General features: G+C 43.8%; 1 pseudogene; it reads left to right on the top strand.

Annotated features, from left to right (window-relative positions):
- Positions 1–4441: 4441 nt before the first annotated feature.
- Positions 4442–11467, top strand: LOC132251898 (olfactory receptor 8U3-like; annotated as a pseudogene).
- Positions 11468–17732: the final 6265 nt, after the last annotated feature.

Consider the following 17732-nt stretch of genomic DNA (forward strand, 5'->3'; position numbering starts at 1 on the left):
GTTGTGCACAAGCCTCAGCTTAGCATGACTTTTCCAGATCTTACTATAGTCTTCTAACAGACTTAAAGCAATTATTGGGGTGTTCATAAGCATTTGTGGGGAGGACTCCCACCAGTCGTCTCGGAAAAAGTATGACAACACCTGTGATTAGGGCTCCAATGGGCTGGACGCTGTGATGAACCCTTAACCATTGTTCAAATGTTGCCCATACCCGCTCTGACTCGGTCTCTTGCCTCAGTATTCCCTAACCCGGCAACCGAGTTTTAGTCAATCAAGTTTAAATAGGCCTCCCATAGTGGGACCGGGGAATGTACGGCCCGAGATGCCTATTAAACTTAGAGCTGTGTGTGTGTCTGGGGGGTGAAAAGTCCTTAGTAAATCCAGATTAGAACTGGTCTAATAAATGCTGAGCTGGGTGTGTGTGAACATGGGTTGATTAACATTTGAAGCACAGATTCCCCATCATGCAGTGCTCCCCTGCTTCTCTGGTCCCAGAATTCACTGCAGTCTCTGCTTCAGGCTTTCTGTTCTCCATCTCTCATGTAAATGAATGGTCATCTGGTTCCATCTCGGATGCAAATGAGACCTAGGGCAGTTGTTTCACTCTTGTCACCCTTATCTGGAGGATCTTAGGTGTGTCTCTCACTGCATCTTAATCAGTTTCGTTTAGGTAGAGGAACGGGGGGGGGGGGGGTGAGTCCTTGTGAGTCAGACAGACTTCATCCTGTGCCAGGGTTGCCCAAGAACACACAGCTGAGACGTAACACGGGAATCGACAGAAGGGACACACAGCATAGTATAGGAAGCTGTCACTGTATGGAGGAGCTGCTGCCCTGGATTCGGATGGGCCAGTGGATCTTAAGGAGCCCAAAGACTGAATGCCAGGGTCCTTTCTGGTACCCGCTTGGAAAGCACAGATTGCTGATGCCTGACTTAGCTGAATTTTGAGAGGCTTGTCGTATGCCAGGCATCAAAGGGGACTGCTGATAAGATGCCGACTCGGAATTTTATTGTCTGTCATTCTGTATTGTTATTACTACGTGTAGTTGTGTGTTTGTTAGATCAATAAATCTCTCTTAAATTTTTACTCCTGACAACTCTCTCAATCCCAAAACACGCCCCATCCTGCCACCCCGCGCTACCGTACTTGATCAGTGAGTTCACCACTGCCACCCAGGGTAAACCCAAGAAGGGGTGTCTGTCATGCCTGCTGGCCACATGTCTGCAGTTGGGGGCTGAAGAGATTGCCAAGCTATGGGAAGAGGTCACCCAATTGAGTAAATAGCTGGACTATGTAAAGGGTTCCAACAGTGTGACGTGTGAGGCTGCACGAGGCACCCAGAGGACCTTGGAGACATTAGAATGAAGGGAGGGGGAGTTTATGACTGTGCACGTGGCTGCTTCCCTTCAGAGGAAGGTGCAGTTAGCGCGGGCTGTGGAGCCTCCATTCGAGAAGGTGTGACAGTGCTTGTATGGTGAGAAACCAAAAGTAGACATCTGGGAAGACAAGGGGGAGGAGATTGATGATGAGTCTTATGCTGAACCATCCCCGTATGTCTCTGCCCAGTGGGAGGAAGTCAGCCAAACATTTCCAGTAATAGTGACTCGCACAAGGGCCATAAGGGGGAAACCCTTGAACAGAGCTACGCTCCTTTACCCATGCAGAGATTCGAGATATACAGGACCAGCATAAGTCCAAACCTGGGGAGCTGGTGATAGACTGGCTAGTTCGAATGTATAGTGAAGGGGCCTCAGCAATGTCAGTGAGCCTGGTGTCTTAACCTAGATAGTATGGTTTCCACCAGAAGCCAGGTGACTGAAAATTCTGTGCCATGGTGCTCACTGCTGCAATGCCCAAGTCCCCTTTGTAGATTTAGCCATATTTGGACCTGTAGGCACCTAAGCATCTCTTTGACTCTATGCCATAAATACAAGTTGTCTTAACTGAGCCGAGAAGGTCTACTAATTTAAGAAATCAGGTTGCTAATGCAACCTGCATTAGAGGGAGTTTGGGAACCCAAGCAGTGCAGGATTGATCCCTACACCATTTTTGTTTTCAGCTACTGAAATATTATTTCCTTTATCATTCCCACAAGTGGCACAAGCAGCCTCTTTAGACAGCGTGCAGTAGATCAGGGATGAGGCAGGCAGCATAAATCAAAAAGAAAAGCAGCTCATTGGCCAAAGAACTCAGGGAAGGAGGCAGGAAGCAGAGGAAACAGGGAACACATGGCCAGGAGCAGAAAGTAGAGCAGCAAATTGGGCAGGGGAAGGGGATTGGAGTGGCTTCTGAGGAGGGCATGGGGCTAATTTGTGGCACAACTTCCAAAAAGTTTTTCCCCCTTTATTTTAGAGGGTACTCATCCTACCCAAGTGGAGAAGAGAGAAAAGAGGATAAGAGAAGAGGAAAGAGGAGAATTTTGCTTATGTTTGAAGAGTTTCCCTTACGGCAAAGGAAGTTTGAGTCTATTGAGAGCAGGACTATACTACTAAAACACCATGAACTTTTCCTTCATGTTAGTATAACATCCCCATTGGCAGAAGTGTCAAGGGAGAGTTTTCCTTTCTTTGTGTGAGACTAATGAATCAGGAGAGAGATTCAGCTACTGGGAAGAGATATAAGGAAGAGGCAGCCACAGGTATGAGCAGATCCAGACCAAGGAACCTACGTGACTCATTGCTGAGAGTAATGGAATACTCGCAAAGCACTAAGGTAGCAGAGGAACTGCAGAAGCTCTGTCCTGCTCTCTGAAACAGAGTGAAAAGATCACAGCAGAGACACCAGCTTGCTTTATTACTATGCCAAAGGTAAATACATGCTACACATTCTTTACTGCTGTAGAAAATAGCCATAATAGGGATGAAAAATCCTACAATCTATCCATCCTGTATCTACCCATCCTGTCCCATATATATTTTTTTTCTTGTACAGTATTACACCTCCTTTGTACCATTGAAAATAAGACTATATTAATACTGAAGGAAGAAAATTATAATTCTGACTGTATAGTAAGCTGTTAAAAGGTAATACACACACATAGTTTTATACACGCATACCCAGTTGTCAAAGACTGGGAAACAGTAACAGAAAACAATGGGAGTATAAAGAGTAAATTAGGACATGCTTTTTTGCTAGAATGAAATAGACAAACGTATCATATTGACTGTGCTTTCTTCATCTGTAGACTATTTGTTTCGTGATATGCAAAGCATTATTGACAAACAATTACACACATCAGCACTGTATTTGTGGCATCTCATATATAAAGTAAGTGTGTTTCCATAAAAAAAAATGATTACATAGTGTAGAGGAATAAAATTTGGATGAACTGCTTTGTTGGATACATTAGTAAAAAATAAAGTAATCAGAAAGTAAAATTCCTTCCAGTTTGGAGAGAAAGAGATCATTGGCAACTGCATGTATTGGACTCTGGTTATTCATTAATTTAAAATGCCAGCACCTAGAAAATAAAAGCGGGAGCTTGTTGAAAGCATATGTGGGCAACACAAAGTGGAAAGAGAAGCAAAGTCAAAGTGAGAAGGAGGAATAATTCAGTGATGAACAGTAAAAATAAAGATATTCAAATTGGAATGCCGTTGGATGATGACTATAGTGGTGGTGGTCCAGGAAATATATGAGAAACAATTATTTCTTTGGTGATATGTTTTACTGGACTAACGGTATATTTGGGAGAGATACTCAGCAAGCTTTAATAGACAAAGTGCCCTTTCTTAGGTATGCATATATGGAGGAAAATAACCCAAAATGCAACCAGCAACACACCTCTGAAGCTTAAATCTTAAAATAGAGTTGGAAAGTGAAGCACACGTTTAGCATGAGCTTGTAATGCAACAGCTCAGCAATTGGTATCTGTTTGGAGCAGTTTTACATGAAAAACAAGGGGCGGGGGGCAACCTGGATACTTAGGCTTCAAAAGCTTGAGATTGGTTGTTTTTTTACAAAAACCCCCAGCTTTACTAATGTGGATCATGTTGTATCTATAGAGCTAATCTTACATTGCTACTTTATTAAAATTTGTCCCTTTCATATTCTTTTCCCTGTTTTGTACTTTATCTCCAAGATGAACCTAAGGGTGAACACATAGTGGGGAAACCAAACAGCAGTCATCCTACTGGGATTCACGAACACTTGGAAATGCAAGTTCTTCTCTTCCCAGTGTTTCTAGCAATCTACATTCTGACCATGGTTGGGAACATCCTCATCCTTGTGTTGATTGTAGTTGATCAACATCTTCATACTCCCATGTATTTTTTCCTGGGGAATTTATCCTGCTTGGAGACCTGCTACACTTCAGCCATTCTGCCCAGGATGTTGGCAAGCTTTGTGATGGGGGATGAAACTATTTCATTTAGTGGCTGCTTCACACAGTATTATTTTTTTGGTTTACTGGCAGGTACAGAATGCTATCTCTTGGCAGCAATGTCTTATGACCGGTATTTGGCAATATGCAAATCATTGCATTATGCATCCCTTATAAATAAAAGGTTTTGCTTACAGCTAGCAGCCGTGTCCTGGATAAGTGGTTTTCCGACTATTGGTATAACAATACTTTTAACGCTAAACTTAACTTTTTGTGGCCCTAATGAAATTGACCATTTATTTTGTGATTTTATCCCAATAATAAAACTCTCCTGCAGTGACACATCCATGCTGGAAGTTCTAGCTGCAGTTCTATGTGCACTCTTCCACCATTTTTATTAACAATGACATCTTACATTTGTATCATCACAACCATTCTGAAAATCAGCTCTACCACCAAGAGGCAAAAGGCTTTTTCTACCTGCTCGTCCCACCTCACCGTAGTGACAATATTTTATGGGACCATATTTATTGTGTATGTGCTACCAAAACAAGACACCCTGAGAGACTTGGATAAAGCATTCTCTTTCTTCTGCACTGTCCTCACTCCCCTAGTTAACCCCCTCATATACAGCTTGAGAAACAAAGAGGTAAGGGAAGCCCTGAGAAAAGTTGTTACTAAATTCTACGTTGTTAGATGGTTTCATATTTCCCTATGTTGATGTGTGCAGCGCAAATGAATTGGAAATAAATGTTCGTTTCCTTAATGCATCTATGTTTCTAGTACCACTAGCCATTTTCTTTCTATGTGAAGTCAGTGGCCACAGAATTTTCAGCAAAACAAAACAATGCTGGTACTTTTGTTGTTTAATGCATGTCCCCTGCTCTCCCAGTCTCCCCTTTCCCTGCCTGCTACTGCCAATGTCCCCAGCTGCCTCAGGGGTGGAAGATCTAGAGCTGCCTCTTCCCTGTCCCAGCTGGGTTTTGTGAGGAGCTGAGATAAACTGAGAGCAGTTGCAGTAGAACCAGCAGTGGTTGAGGTCCACTTCCCTACACCTGGGCTTTGGGGAAACCTGGAAGCATCATTCGGGGAAGTGAAACGCACTTGCTAAGGCTCTTTTAAAATCATAAATAGAATCAAAATAGAGCCCTTTATCTTTTCCTCATGGCTAGCCACACATTTTCTTTCTTAGTTCCATTCCCCCTGAAAACCACAAGAAAAAAACCTAGAGTAATCTCCATTTATGTCTCTGCATAGGATATATTTCTGTTTTAATTATACCATTTGAGGGTTCACAGACTCACAGATGCATAAACATGGATGGCACAAAATCAGTGTATCTGTTTACTGACCTATCCGTCTATGACTGAGTTGTCCCCTCATTCTATGCTCACAAAAAAATGTGAAAAATGTGCAGTGGAGAGTCACTCATAGGTTTGTGGCCCTGCATTAATACAATACAAAGTAAAATGGGTTTTATCACTGTTTGGTAGAGGAAGTCACTGGCTGTTGGATCTTTCTTTAGAATTCTCTGTGTCCTCCTAGATACGTTAATCTACTGCCCAGAGGAAATCTGTGGGCTCTTCCTCTGGGTAGGACAAGGAAATGGTGGATAATACATCTCTGTGATCCACCATTTAAAGAGGACTAAGGTTCTCAATTAATACATGTGCCAAACTTTAGAGCACTTTTAAAGTGGCAGAAACCTTCTTAATTAATACTGGTTGGATGTGTTTGAAATGTAAGGTAAAATGGGGTTGTCCATGTCAGAGCACCCCATTCTCCTTGACTGCATCTGTATTTAACGAGGCTTTCAAAGTGGTAATTACTAATGGCTACCATGAGGTGTACCTAGCCAGCTCTATAGCCAGCAGCCCCATATCAGGGTAAATCAAATTATTCTCTGTGTAACTTAACTGAAGAAGTAAACACCAAAACTAAACATAATCATCTTTGTCTGTGTAGGTGTATAGATTTATTTATTCAAAATATACTATTGGATAGGGGAAAGACCTTGCAAGATGGGGAAATGGGGAGATGATCTCCCCGCCCCAACAGGTGCACTACATCCAGGGCTGCAAGCTCTGTTGTCTGGTGCCAGCAAGGGAAGCCTTTGTTTGGGGGAAGAGAAATCCCCCATGAGACCTCTGAAGCCCCAGAAACCTCAGAAACGCCCCTCCCCCCACCCCACAGTCCCATGAAAGATCTGTGGAGTGGGCAAATCCTCAGATGCAATGGGAATTCGCCACCCCTCCCAACCCGGCTTCTCTTCTTACATTGCAGCAGCAAGAGCTGACACTCCCAGAGTGGGAATACTCCCACAAAACCCAGAAAGCCTCAAAGACCCCAAAAAACTCAATGTGCAGGGTTCCATAAATGCTGTGGTGAGTGGGTAAGACACTCAACCCTCTCATTGCAGCAGCAAGATCTCAAACTGAGCAAGGGGTGGGAACCCCACCCCCCCCACCTCCACAATACCCCTCAAGACCACGGGCAGCATGTGGAATGTAGGAGGGTCAGTTATCACCCCCCCCCCCCATCTGCTCCAGCCGGCCCTCCATGCCACTGCCACTGCTGCCAGTGGCAGAGCTTGGGCTGTGGCTTCTGCCTTTGCTCCTCTTTGTGCCTGTGCCAGAAACAGAGACCCCCAAAAGCCACTCCACAGGATCATATGCATACTATGGAACATGGGTAAAACATCTGCCCTGCACCCTAACCATTACAGAGAGGGTGGGAAATACACACATGACACCATCCAAAGCCCCAGAGACCCCCTCCCTCTGCAGGGTCCCATGCAAACTTGGGGAAAGTGGGTCAAACACATATGGCACATATAGCTAGGTCACATGAATGCAATCCCTCCTAGGATACTGGGGCTATCTGGAGGACTGCAAATGGTGGTTTGATCTCAGAGGACAACCCAGTTGAACTTAACTCAAACTAAACAGCAGAAAAGAAAGATATTCCTGGCTCAAAGTGGCATACATTTAAAACACCTAAAGGGAACCCAGCACTAGCTAATGAGTGTTAATGTGAAATCATTCACATTATAGGTGATGTTATCATGATTGAATTGTCACGTGAAATCTTACCCATACTTACAGAATACAAGGAGGCCTTGGTCTTGTAAATAGATAATACAGTGCCCTTAGTTCTTATATTATAATGATTTGCAAATACTAGTCATCAAACATCCTTCCCATAGACGTAAATGTCTGACTAGTTGTCCTAGGGGTGTTTTTGTTTCCGTAACTCTTCATGCTGGTGTGCTCTGATCCTTTCTGAAAGATATTACTCATGGTCCCATCCCAGGTCCTGTAGCAGCCGTGCAGGCTTGCTGCTGTTGCTAAGAGCCTGGGCTGTGCCATGCTCAGGGACCCAGGTTTATGCATGCACAGATCCTGCTGGCATGAGGCAAAGGGGTGGGAGGGGGGAGAGGGGCAGACAGAAGGCTAAAGACTGCATGAGGGGAAAAGAGGGTAATGGGTTGCAGGGGGGAAATGGCAGAGTGCAGAGGCAGTAGGGTGGTTCAGGGGACAAGCAGGAGCTTCAGCTATGGCCCTAACCTTTGGTAACAGGTTGCAGCCGAAAGCACATTGGCTGCCTCCCACCCACCACCTTCCCACTTGACTCTTAAGAAAAGGTTGTTTTTTTTCTTCCATGTTAAATGGGGAGGAAGGGTGTTGTCTTAGAATCGAGTAAATATGGTACCTCCCTGAACTGTCACAGGGTGAACTCTCATGAATTTAAGTCACTCCATTATCCACATGTTATTTATTTACTTAGGGTGATGAGAAAGCACATCCCAACTCAAGGCCTCAATAAAGTATGATAATAACACGTGAATAATACACTGACTTGATCCACCAAAATGACAGCAATTCATGCACCATGATGAATTCTTGCCTCCATTGCAGAAACTTTACTCTAACAAGCAGCTCATATCATTTCCAATCAATCAGTGGACTGCACTTTTGGTCCTCTAGCAGTGCAACATAGTCCACTTTCCACGCATAATTAGTTTCTTTGAATAACTACAAGCAGTTACAGCCTTGCTGTGCAACTTAGAGTCCTGTCTTCTGACAGGGGTGGGTGGCTGGGAGCACATCACTGCAGTGCTCCTGTCTCCAATGGCTTCTAGTAGCTTTCCAAGTGCAATTAAAGGTGCTGGCCTTGGCCTATGCAGCCTTAAATGTTTTGGGTATTACACACCTGGGACTGCCTCATTTAGGTTTCATGATGATACCCAGTGTCTGCTAAGAACAACCTCTTGCAAGTACCATCCATGCATCAAGTTCACTTTGACTGAGAACAGCCTTCCATGTGTTTTGTCAATGTCTTCAGCTCTGGAACTTCCAACCTCTTTGGGTTTACCACAGCCTGAGCCTGAGTATTGGTTGAAAGCAGTTTTACTATTTTTTCTATTTTTTAACTTTGTTTTTGAAGGCTACTTTAAACCTTTCTAGAGAGGGCAGAATAGAAATCAAATAAACCCATGAATAAATAAATAATAGTTGGATTGATTCTCTTATTACTTGTATTGAACATGAAATAAACCAATATGAATGCCAGTAATTATAGTGGAAGTAGGCTGAATATTCTTTAAGGTAGACACCTGATTTTAGATAATTTCATAGATTTCATAGATATTAAGGCTGGAAGGGACCTCGGAAGATCATCGAATCCAGCCCCCTGCCCAAAGGGCAGGAAATCAGCTGGGGTCATAGGATCCCAGCAAGATAAGCATCCAGTTTCATCTTGAAGGTGTTCAATGAAGGTGCTTGAACCACCTCCAGTGGCAGGCTGTTCCAGACCTTGGGGGCTCGGACAGTAAAGAAATTCTTCCTTATGTCCAGCGTGAAATGGTCTTGTAGTAGTTTATGACCATTTGACCTAGCCATCATCCCTTGGGGCGCTCTGGTGAACAAACGTTCCCCCAGATACTGGTGGTCACCCCTGATAAACTTATAGGTGGCCATCAGATCACCCCTGAGCCTGCGCTTTTCCAGGCTAAAGAGCCCCAGGGCTCTCAGCCTGTCATCATAGGGTCTGCTTCCCTGACCTCTGATCATGCGCGTGGCTCTTCTCTGGACTCTCTCAAGCTTCTCCACATCCTTTTTGAATTGTGGAGCCCAAAACTGGATGCAGTACTCCAGCTGCGGCCTCACTAAGGCCGAGTACAAGGGGAGAATGACGTCCCGGGATCTGCTTGAGAAGCATCTATGGATGCAAGCCAGTGTTTTGGTCACCTTACTAGCCGCAGCATCGCATTGCAGGCTCATGTTCATCTTGTGATCAATGATGACCCCCAAGTCTCTTTCTTCCATAGTGCTAGCCAACATAGCACTGCCGAGCCTATAAGGATGCTGCAGGGTTTTTTTTTTCCCAAGGTGGAGAACCTTGCATTTATCGGCGTTGAACACCATCAGATTCTCATCCGCCCACTTGCTGAGCCTGTCCAGGTCAGCCTGGATCACCCGCCTGTCTTCTGGTGTGGATGCTTTGCCCCAAAGTTTGGTGTCATCAGTGAACTTGGCCAGTCCGCTTCCGACTCCAGTGTCCACATCATTAATGAAGATGTTGAACAGTATGGGTCCAAGGACAGAGCCTTGGGGGACCCAACTGGTCACAGGACACCACGATGAGTGACTTCCATCAATTACTACCCTGTGGGTCTGATCCTGGAGCCAATTTTCGAGCCAGTGGATCGTGGAGGACCCAAGGCAACAATTGGCCAGTTTCTCCAAGAGGCGATCATGGGAAACCAGATCGAAGGCTTTTTTGAAGTCAAGATATATGACATCAATCTCTTCTCCCTTGTCCAGGTGATAGGTCACCTGGTCGTAGAAGGAAATGAGATTGGTCAAGCAAGACCTACCTGCAACAAACCCGTGCTGGCTATCCCTTAAGATGTTGAAATTGGCCAGTCCATTAAGGATGGCCTCTTTAATAAACTTTTCTAAGATCTTCCCCGGGATAGAAGTCAGGCTGATGGGCCTATAGTTAGCCGGATCCACTTTCCTCCCTTTCTTGAAGATAGGCACCACATTGGCCTTCTTCCAGTATTTGGGCACTACACCAGAGTGCCAAGAGTTTTCAAAGATCCGTGCTAGAGGCTGGGCTATGATGCTTGCCAGCCCCTTGAGTACCCTGGGGTGAAGATTGTCAGGGCCGGCTGACTTGAAGGTATCCAGCTTCTCAAGATGTTCCTTCACAAAGTCAGCATTAATGGAGGGCAGGGGATCACCCTCACCTGGACTTCCCGGCCCTGTAGCAGGCATGGGCGTCCCATGGGGCTGATGAAAGACTGATGCAAAGTACCTATTTAATAGGTTGGCTTTTTCCTGGGCGTCAGTTGTCAGTTGCCCCATCTGGTTCAGCAGGGGTCCAACGCTGCCCCTGTTTTTCCTCCGGCTCCCCACATATCTGAAAAAGGACTTTTTATTGTCCCTGATTCTCAAAGCTAGCTGGAGTTCAGTTGCAGCCTTGGCTTTCCTGGTGTGCTGCCTACAGGACTGGACCAGCGCAGAATAATCCTCCTTGGAGGTGACTCCCATCCTCCATCCTTTGTAGGCCTTTCTTTTTAGCCTCAGGAGGTCTGCTAGGTCCCTGGAGAGCCAGGGGGGCTGCTGTGCCCTCTTGCTGCCTTTCCTCCGAGATGGAATAGACTTAGTTTGTGCATTGAGGATCGCTCCCTTGAGGAGCAACCACTCTTCTTGAACTCCCCTCTCCCTGTGGTCATGGTCCCTTAGGGCCTCACTGACAAGCCTCCTGAGCTTGACAAAGTCGGCTTTCCTGAAATCAAGGACTTCCGTGTTGCTGACTGACTTGCCAGCTTTTTGGTGGATGGTGAAGGTGATCAGCTCATGGATAATATTCTCCACCAGGTTATGATGGAGACAAAAAGCCTCATTTCATTACACTAACAAACAAGGATATGTAAAAAACTTAATCTTTAATTTAAGGACAGGTGGTATCATTGTTTTATGTATAACCTGAAGGCAAACTGTTTTCCTATGGTAACTTTTACCTCCTTGTTGCTCATGCTGTAGATGATGGGATTCATTATTGGAGGCATCATAGCAGAAAACACATCTGCCATGAAATCCAGACCAGACAGACAGCTGGAAATTGGCTTCAAGTAGGCGAAAAAGGACATTGACAGGAATAAGAAGATGACAGTGAGGTGAGGAATGCAGGTGGAGAAAGCTTTATTTTGGCCTTTTTCAAAGGGGATTCTCAGCATGGTTGTAAAGATATGAACGTACGACATACAAGTAAATACAAAACTGTTTAAGACTAAAAACATGCCAAAGAGAAGAATCTATACTTCACTGATGTGTGAATCAGAGGAGGAGAGCTTGAGTTGGCTGGGGACATCACAGAAGAACTTGTTGATGATGTTGGACTGGCAGAAGAGTAACCGAAAGGTGTTACCAATATGGATTGAAGAGTAAAGAATGGCAACGATCCATCCAATGGTTTCCATTTGGAAACAGGCTCTCATGCTCATAGTGGTCTTATAATTCAATGGTTTGCAGATGGCAACGGGTCTGTCATATGCCATAACAGTGAGGCAGGTAAAGTTGGCTGTAGCAAAGAAGACGAAGAGGAAAACTTGAGCAACACATCCAGAATTGGAAATTGACCTGGTGTTCAACAGCGAATTAACCATGGATTTGGGAACAGTGACAGATGCTTCCGAGGTCTAGGATAGATAAATTCATAAGAAAGAAGAACATGGGAGCATGAAGGTGGTGGTCAAGGGCGATGGCTGTAATAACTAGTAGATTCCCCATCAGAGCTGCCAGGTATCCTGTTAGAAAAATTGCAAAGTGTAAGATCTGCAGCTGCCGACTCTCAGAGAATTCCTGCAGGAAGAACTCAGTCATGGTGGTTTGGTTGGACATTGTCTTTCTCAGTGCATGGTATGATCCCTGTGGATGGAATAATTATGGAGTAGGTCAGGATGAGAGTCAAAAATGGCAATCTGATTCCCCTATAAAGACCTCATGTCTTTAGTTTAAAAGGAACAGCCTACAACACCTAGATTTTTTCTATCAGAGTTATTTTTTTAAGGGGGCATGGGAAATCAATTTTTGAATACCTAAAATTTTACACAAATAGTGCTCTCTTGCAGCACTTTTTTCCCTTTTAAATAAAGAAATCTGGCATCCAAAATTTTCATCAGGAAAGGGGACATAGTGTACCATGATATGACACTATGATGTATAATAAGATATAATATCTGACTAAGTAGTTCAGCTCAGACAAGAGAACAGGTACAAAGGCTTCCTTCCCAAGCCTCACATAAGATAAAACAGCAACATGCCCCTGCAGGAATATTTTAGCTCTCAGTTGGAAAATAAATAATTTTGACTTAAACTACTTCTGGCCTTAATTCCGTGTTTTTCAGATTACAGCAACAGTGATGGCACCAACAATAACATTCTCTGACCAGGTCTAGTGCACATCTTTCACATCACAAAATCAGTGTTAGGTTCATTGAGAGACTTATAGAATCATACAAAGTAGGACTGGAGGGCTCTCTGGAGGTCATATGCTCAACTCCGTGCCAGAGGCAGGATCATCCATTTCCAAACCATCCCATACAAATCCAGGGTCGAATCTAGTAGCAAAAATAGAGAACCAACCCTGACCCACAACCACAAAGCGTAACTCCCTGCATGCCACAGTAAAGCATGGTGGCCTTGCTCCCCACCAAACACAACTGAGGAAGGAGCCTCCCCCACACAGTCTTTAGAAGTCTGACCATTGTGTAAAGTTCCTTCCTGAACCCAAATATGGAAGTAGTCTGATCTTGTGCAGAGGGGAAGACCCTTTACCCAGGAGCCTCTGGATTTTCATTTGAGCAACAGCATTAGCACCCCCAGTGAAAATCTCCAGGCCTGACTGCATCCAATACCAAATGCATCTGAAGAAAGCAAGAAACAAAACCTGGCACATGTAGCACAAAGCTACTCCTAAATCATCCCTGATCAATGTTTGTCTAAATTCTTCTTGAAGATCTTCAATGACAGATTTCACAACTTCCTGGACTGTCTATTCCACTGCCTCACTACTTTAGCAGTGAAGATGTGCCTCCTGCTGTCCAACCTGAAGCTACCAGGCTGTAATTTCAAGCCATTGGACAATGTCCAGCTCTCTGTAACAAGAGAGTTAAGGTATTTTCTCTCTTCTTGGTTACTGAGCTTCAGATATTTGAAGACTGTTTTTGCTTATCCCCTTAGTCAACTTTTCCATAAGCTGAACATGCCTATATCCTTCAACCTCTCCAAGTACAAACAGCTTTCCAAGCCCCTTACCATTACTGTTGTCTGCCGTTGGACCCTTTTTCTCTTCTCCACATCCTTTTTGAACTGTGCAACCCAGCAATGCACACAGTGCTGTAGATGGGACCTACCAGTGCTGAGTAAAGAGGCACTAGCACCTAATGCTTCTATTTTAGAGCCTGGAAGAGCTCCTGTATAGCCAAGGAAAATGTTTCAGGTTAGATATTATAAGGATCTGTATGACATGAGCATTAGGCATCATAGGAGGGCCCCAATCCAAGCATTTTACAAATGAACGCCTACACACACATATACCTGCGCACGCTACCTTTGCACCTCCGTGACAAAAAAGGGCTGATAGGGTGTGAAGCAATAACACTGAAATGCCACCAGAGCATCCTTCCCTCTTCCTGGGCCATCCTTGAGCACTACTGTCAGCCCTATTTATTATAGTATGATTATGATTGCACACCAACCTCGTCCACATCTTATTTATCAATTGGTTCTCAATCGACACGGCTTCTTAAACCAGCTCAGCGACCATCTCGGTAGAGAGGAGCTTGTACTATGCCTCAGTTCCTTCTTTACTGTGTCACTTTTCTACTTGGGTTGCAAACTCTTTTAGGGAGGCACTGTTTCTTACTGCCTTTGTGCCCTGCTCACCTGTTCACAGAGTCTGAATTTAGCCTGCTGCAGCAGGAGAAAATGCACTTAGTTCTGGAGATGGAGATGTTGGTTCTAATCCTACTGACCTCTCCCACCCCTTTTGAACAAATTCAGGATTATAGCCTTTGATTGGTTGGTAGTCCTGACCTAAATTGGAATATTTTCCTAGATATAAAACAAGCCCTGTGGGTTAACAATTGCGTTACCTACTTGCCTTTAAACTCCTTACAGGTATTCCTTTGGAATATAAACAAGCAAACGTGAATACATTGAACTGGTTTGAGATTATTATATTAATTTGCACTACTGATACTCCCTAGAATTGGTTAAAATATAAGGTTGGTGGGAAATGTTTCTATTGATTTATTTTTTCTTACAGAAAAATGAATGTTCAGCTAAAAAAACCTCTTGCCAAGTGAAAATCTCCAGTGATAGTTTATATATTCAAAAGTATCCCATGCAGAAAATTTCAATTTTTCACTTCATATGTGTAAATACACCCCCCATACACACACTATATTATACAAGTTTCATGAAAAACTGAATTTTTTTGCAGAGACTGTTGTTTTTTTTTTCATTAGATCAAGATATTTAATTAAATTAATGCTAAGAATCTCAAAGAGACTAGAATGCAATATATATGATTCCACTCTAATTAACACTCCGTATTAATACCAGAGCATATTTAATAGAAATAATGAATGTAGTGGGATGTTTCCTGTGGACATTTTCTTTAACCTCTGATGCATTTGACTCTCATATGCCAGGATTATTTACTCATAATACATCAGTTGATATATCTTATTTCTGTTTCCCCTAATGTTGTAGGAACTGGAGGTGAAAGGCAGCAATAATACCATGGCAGCCCACAGTCACTCAGAAAGTGAGCTGCTAGAATAGCATAAGTATGATTTATTTCTTCAGATGAACTAGGCTTGCTAGCTGATGTTGCCCAAAGTTTAGAAGCAGAAGCCAGGCAATTTATCCATGTTTCTTCCCATAGGGCATGGGATGCATTCCCTGGAGCCCTTCACCGCTCAGAAGCACAGGACAACAGACAGATATTTCTGTAGATTTTGAAGTGAAGGGGACCCAGGTAATTCAGTAGTCTTACCTGCAGGGCACAGCAGTTCAGCCAGAAATGAACAACAGGCCACTGGCCCAGCCTGCAGGGCTCCCCCAATGGTCCCCTTCCCCTTCCTCCAGCCCTACTTGCCCCGCCTCCTACTTACCAGCATGGACTCTGGGTCTAGCTCCCTGTGGCAGCAAGTGGGGGCTGCCCAAATTGCCGAAGCTCTCTGCATCTTCTTCAAATAATTTTGGATAGCTTCAAATTGATTCAGACCTTTTAATTGGACTCCTGATTTAATTTGGATTCAGAGATTCGAACACCGAATTGGGCTGAATCTCCTCTGAATCGAATCAGCACCCAAAGCTTTGCACAGCCCTGCAAACTAGGAGAAGGCCCAGAAGGCTACGTGGACATGTGACCACAGAGAGACAGCCAACCAGAGATTGCCATGGGTGAAGAGTCATCAGGAGTCATCAAGGGGGAAGGAGAATACAAAGCAGAGACTTAAGATTAATAAAGAATCCTTCCCTATCCCTCCTTCTCTTCCTTTCCATTCTTTCCCATTCCTGAGACCATAATTTGAGATAGGGAAGGGACCGGGGCTCAGTAAAACACACCCCAACTCGGGGTTTCCAATGAAGGTGGTTTTATTGAACAGTGGAGATGGTGACACGATATTTTATTGGTTCCTTTGCACACACACACACACTCAGACACACACACACACAGACAATGGCAGCAGGGGTTGAAGAAGCTTGGTGCAGGGACTGAAGTTTGGGAGGAGACAGATAGAGTCCAAATTGGAGGAGGAAATATGCAGGTGACATCTACCTATTCCATGCTGAAAGTGGGTCCTTAATGGCCACTTGGAGTCTCCTTCAGCTCGGTGTTGTCCAGAGGGGGGTTGCCGGCAGGGCCTCTGGGGTGGATAGGTGGTGTGATGTAGAGCTGGTCTGGTCCAGATGGAAATGGGGTTCCCAAAGAGTCAGTCTTCACTACCTGTTTTTATGGGGCAGACTACCTCTGATCTCCTATGGGGAGGGTCTGTCCAGGCAAGGTCAGTCCTGTCCCAAAGGGCTTCAGGTTTTCATATTGAGCATGTGCAGCCTTGGCACAACGGTGGGTTGCCTCATCTTTTGTTTCTTGAATGGTGAAGGTGGTTCCAATGGCTGGGTCGTTGGTCCCGGTGTTGGTGTTGATAGTTAGGTCATTCAGAGGGAGCTATTCTTAGACCTACTGCCAAAATCAATACAAACATAATAATTATCACTTATAAAACAGGGCATATCTATATCAAAATAGCAGGGCACTTATTTGGAGACGAGAGAGAAATAAAACTTATTACCTAAAATAAAATATTAAAGCTTATCCTATTTCTTAGCTTACTTATACTTACCTATAGAGAATAGAGAGGGAGAGACAAAGTCAGAAATGGTTGGGGAAGGGGAGGGAATGCATTTTAAAAGAAAAAAAAAAAAAGAAAAACTCAGGGTTTTGCTACAACACTATGGACATAAGAAACTAAAAGAAAAAAGAAAAGAAAAAGAAACCTGAGTTTGACAGAGTAGTGTTTCCTGCAAGGCATTACTTGCCTGGAATTATTTCCCTTCAGCCATCAGAGGTTGGGATCACTGTTTCAGTGGTTTATGACTAGATTCATTCCTCTGCTTTGCTACCGACTTCCTGTGTGATCTTAGGTAAATGAAGAGGAAATATCGAAATTTGCCCCATATGCCTTCTGTGACTGAGTTCTGGCTTTGGGGCTAGTTTCACTTCTGTATATCACCTGGCTTTTGTTAGGATCAACACATTAAAGGCGATGACACTCGCATATTACAATGATGGTGGACACATGTATCATCTATAGCTGACTTCAACACAAGGCACTTACTCCATGTTTACATTGTTTTAACAGCAGATTCTGTAATCAGAACATCAAAGGTTTAAGACAAAATTTCATGCCAGTTGCAGATAGAATTGAGTGGGACATTGCGAATAGGAGTTTAGCTTCCAGCAAATGTACAGTTGCTATAAAAGCTTGCAGGTCAAATACCAGCCACAATATGCACCCTGGTTTGCCATCAAAATTAATAGGATCTTTTTATTCTTCCTCCAAAGCAAAGCAAAGCAAAGCAAAGCAAAGCAAAGGGATCTTTTAGGAAGTAGAAGTGACAGTTTTCATGAATAAAAGTTGAAGATTAAGGTTCAGACATCTGACATTTGTGCAGTTTGGAATTAACTTGATCAATATATACAACTTTTTATTGCCTACACTAAAATATTGTAGGAAGGTGTCTTTGTGGGACTCTGCTCCATCTCTTTGCATTCTAGTTAATGGAATTAGAACTTAAATTAAAGTGTGTGCATCATAGGAAATCC

The sequence above is a fragment of the Alligator mississippiensis genome, chromosome 7 (genome assembly GCF_030867095.1).
Source record: "Alligator mississippiensis isolate rAllMis1 chromosome 7, rAllMis1, whole genome shotgun sequence".
In the NCBI taxonomy this organism is placed as follows: Eukaryota; Metazoa; Chordata; order Crocodylia; family Alligatoridae; genus Alligator; species Alligator mississippiensis.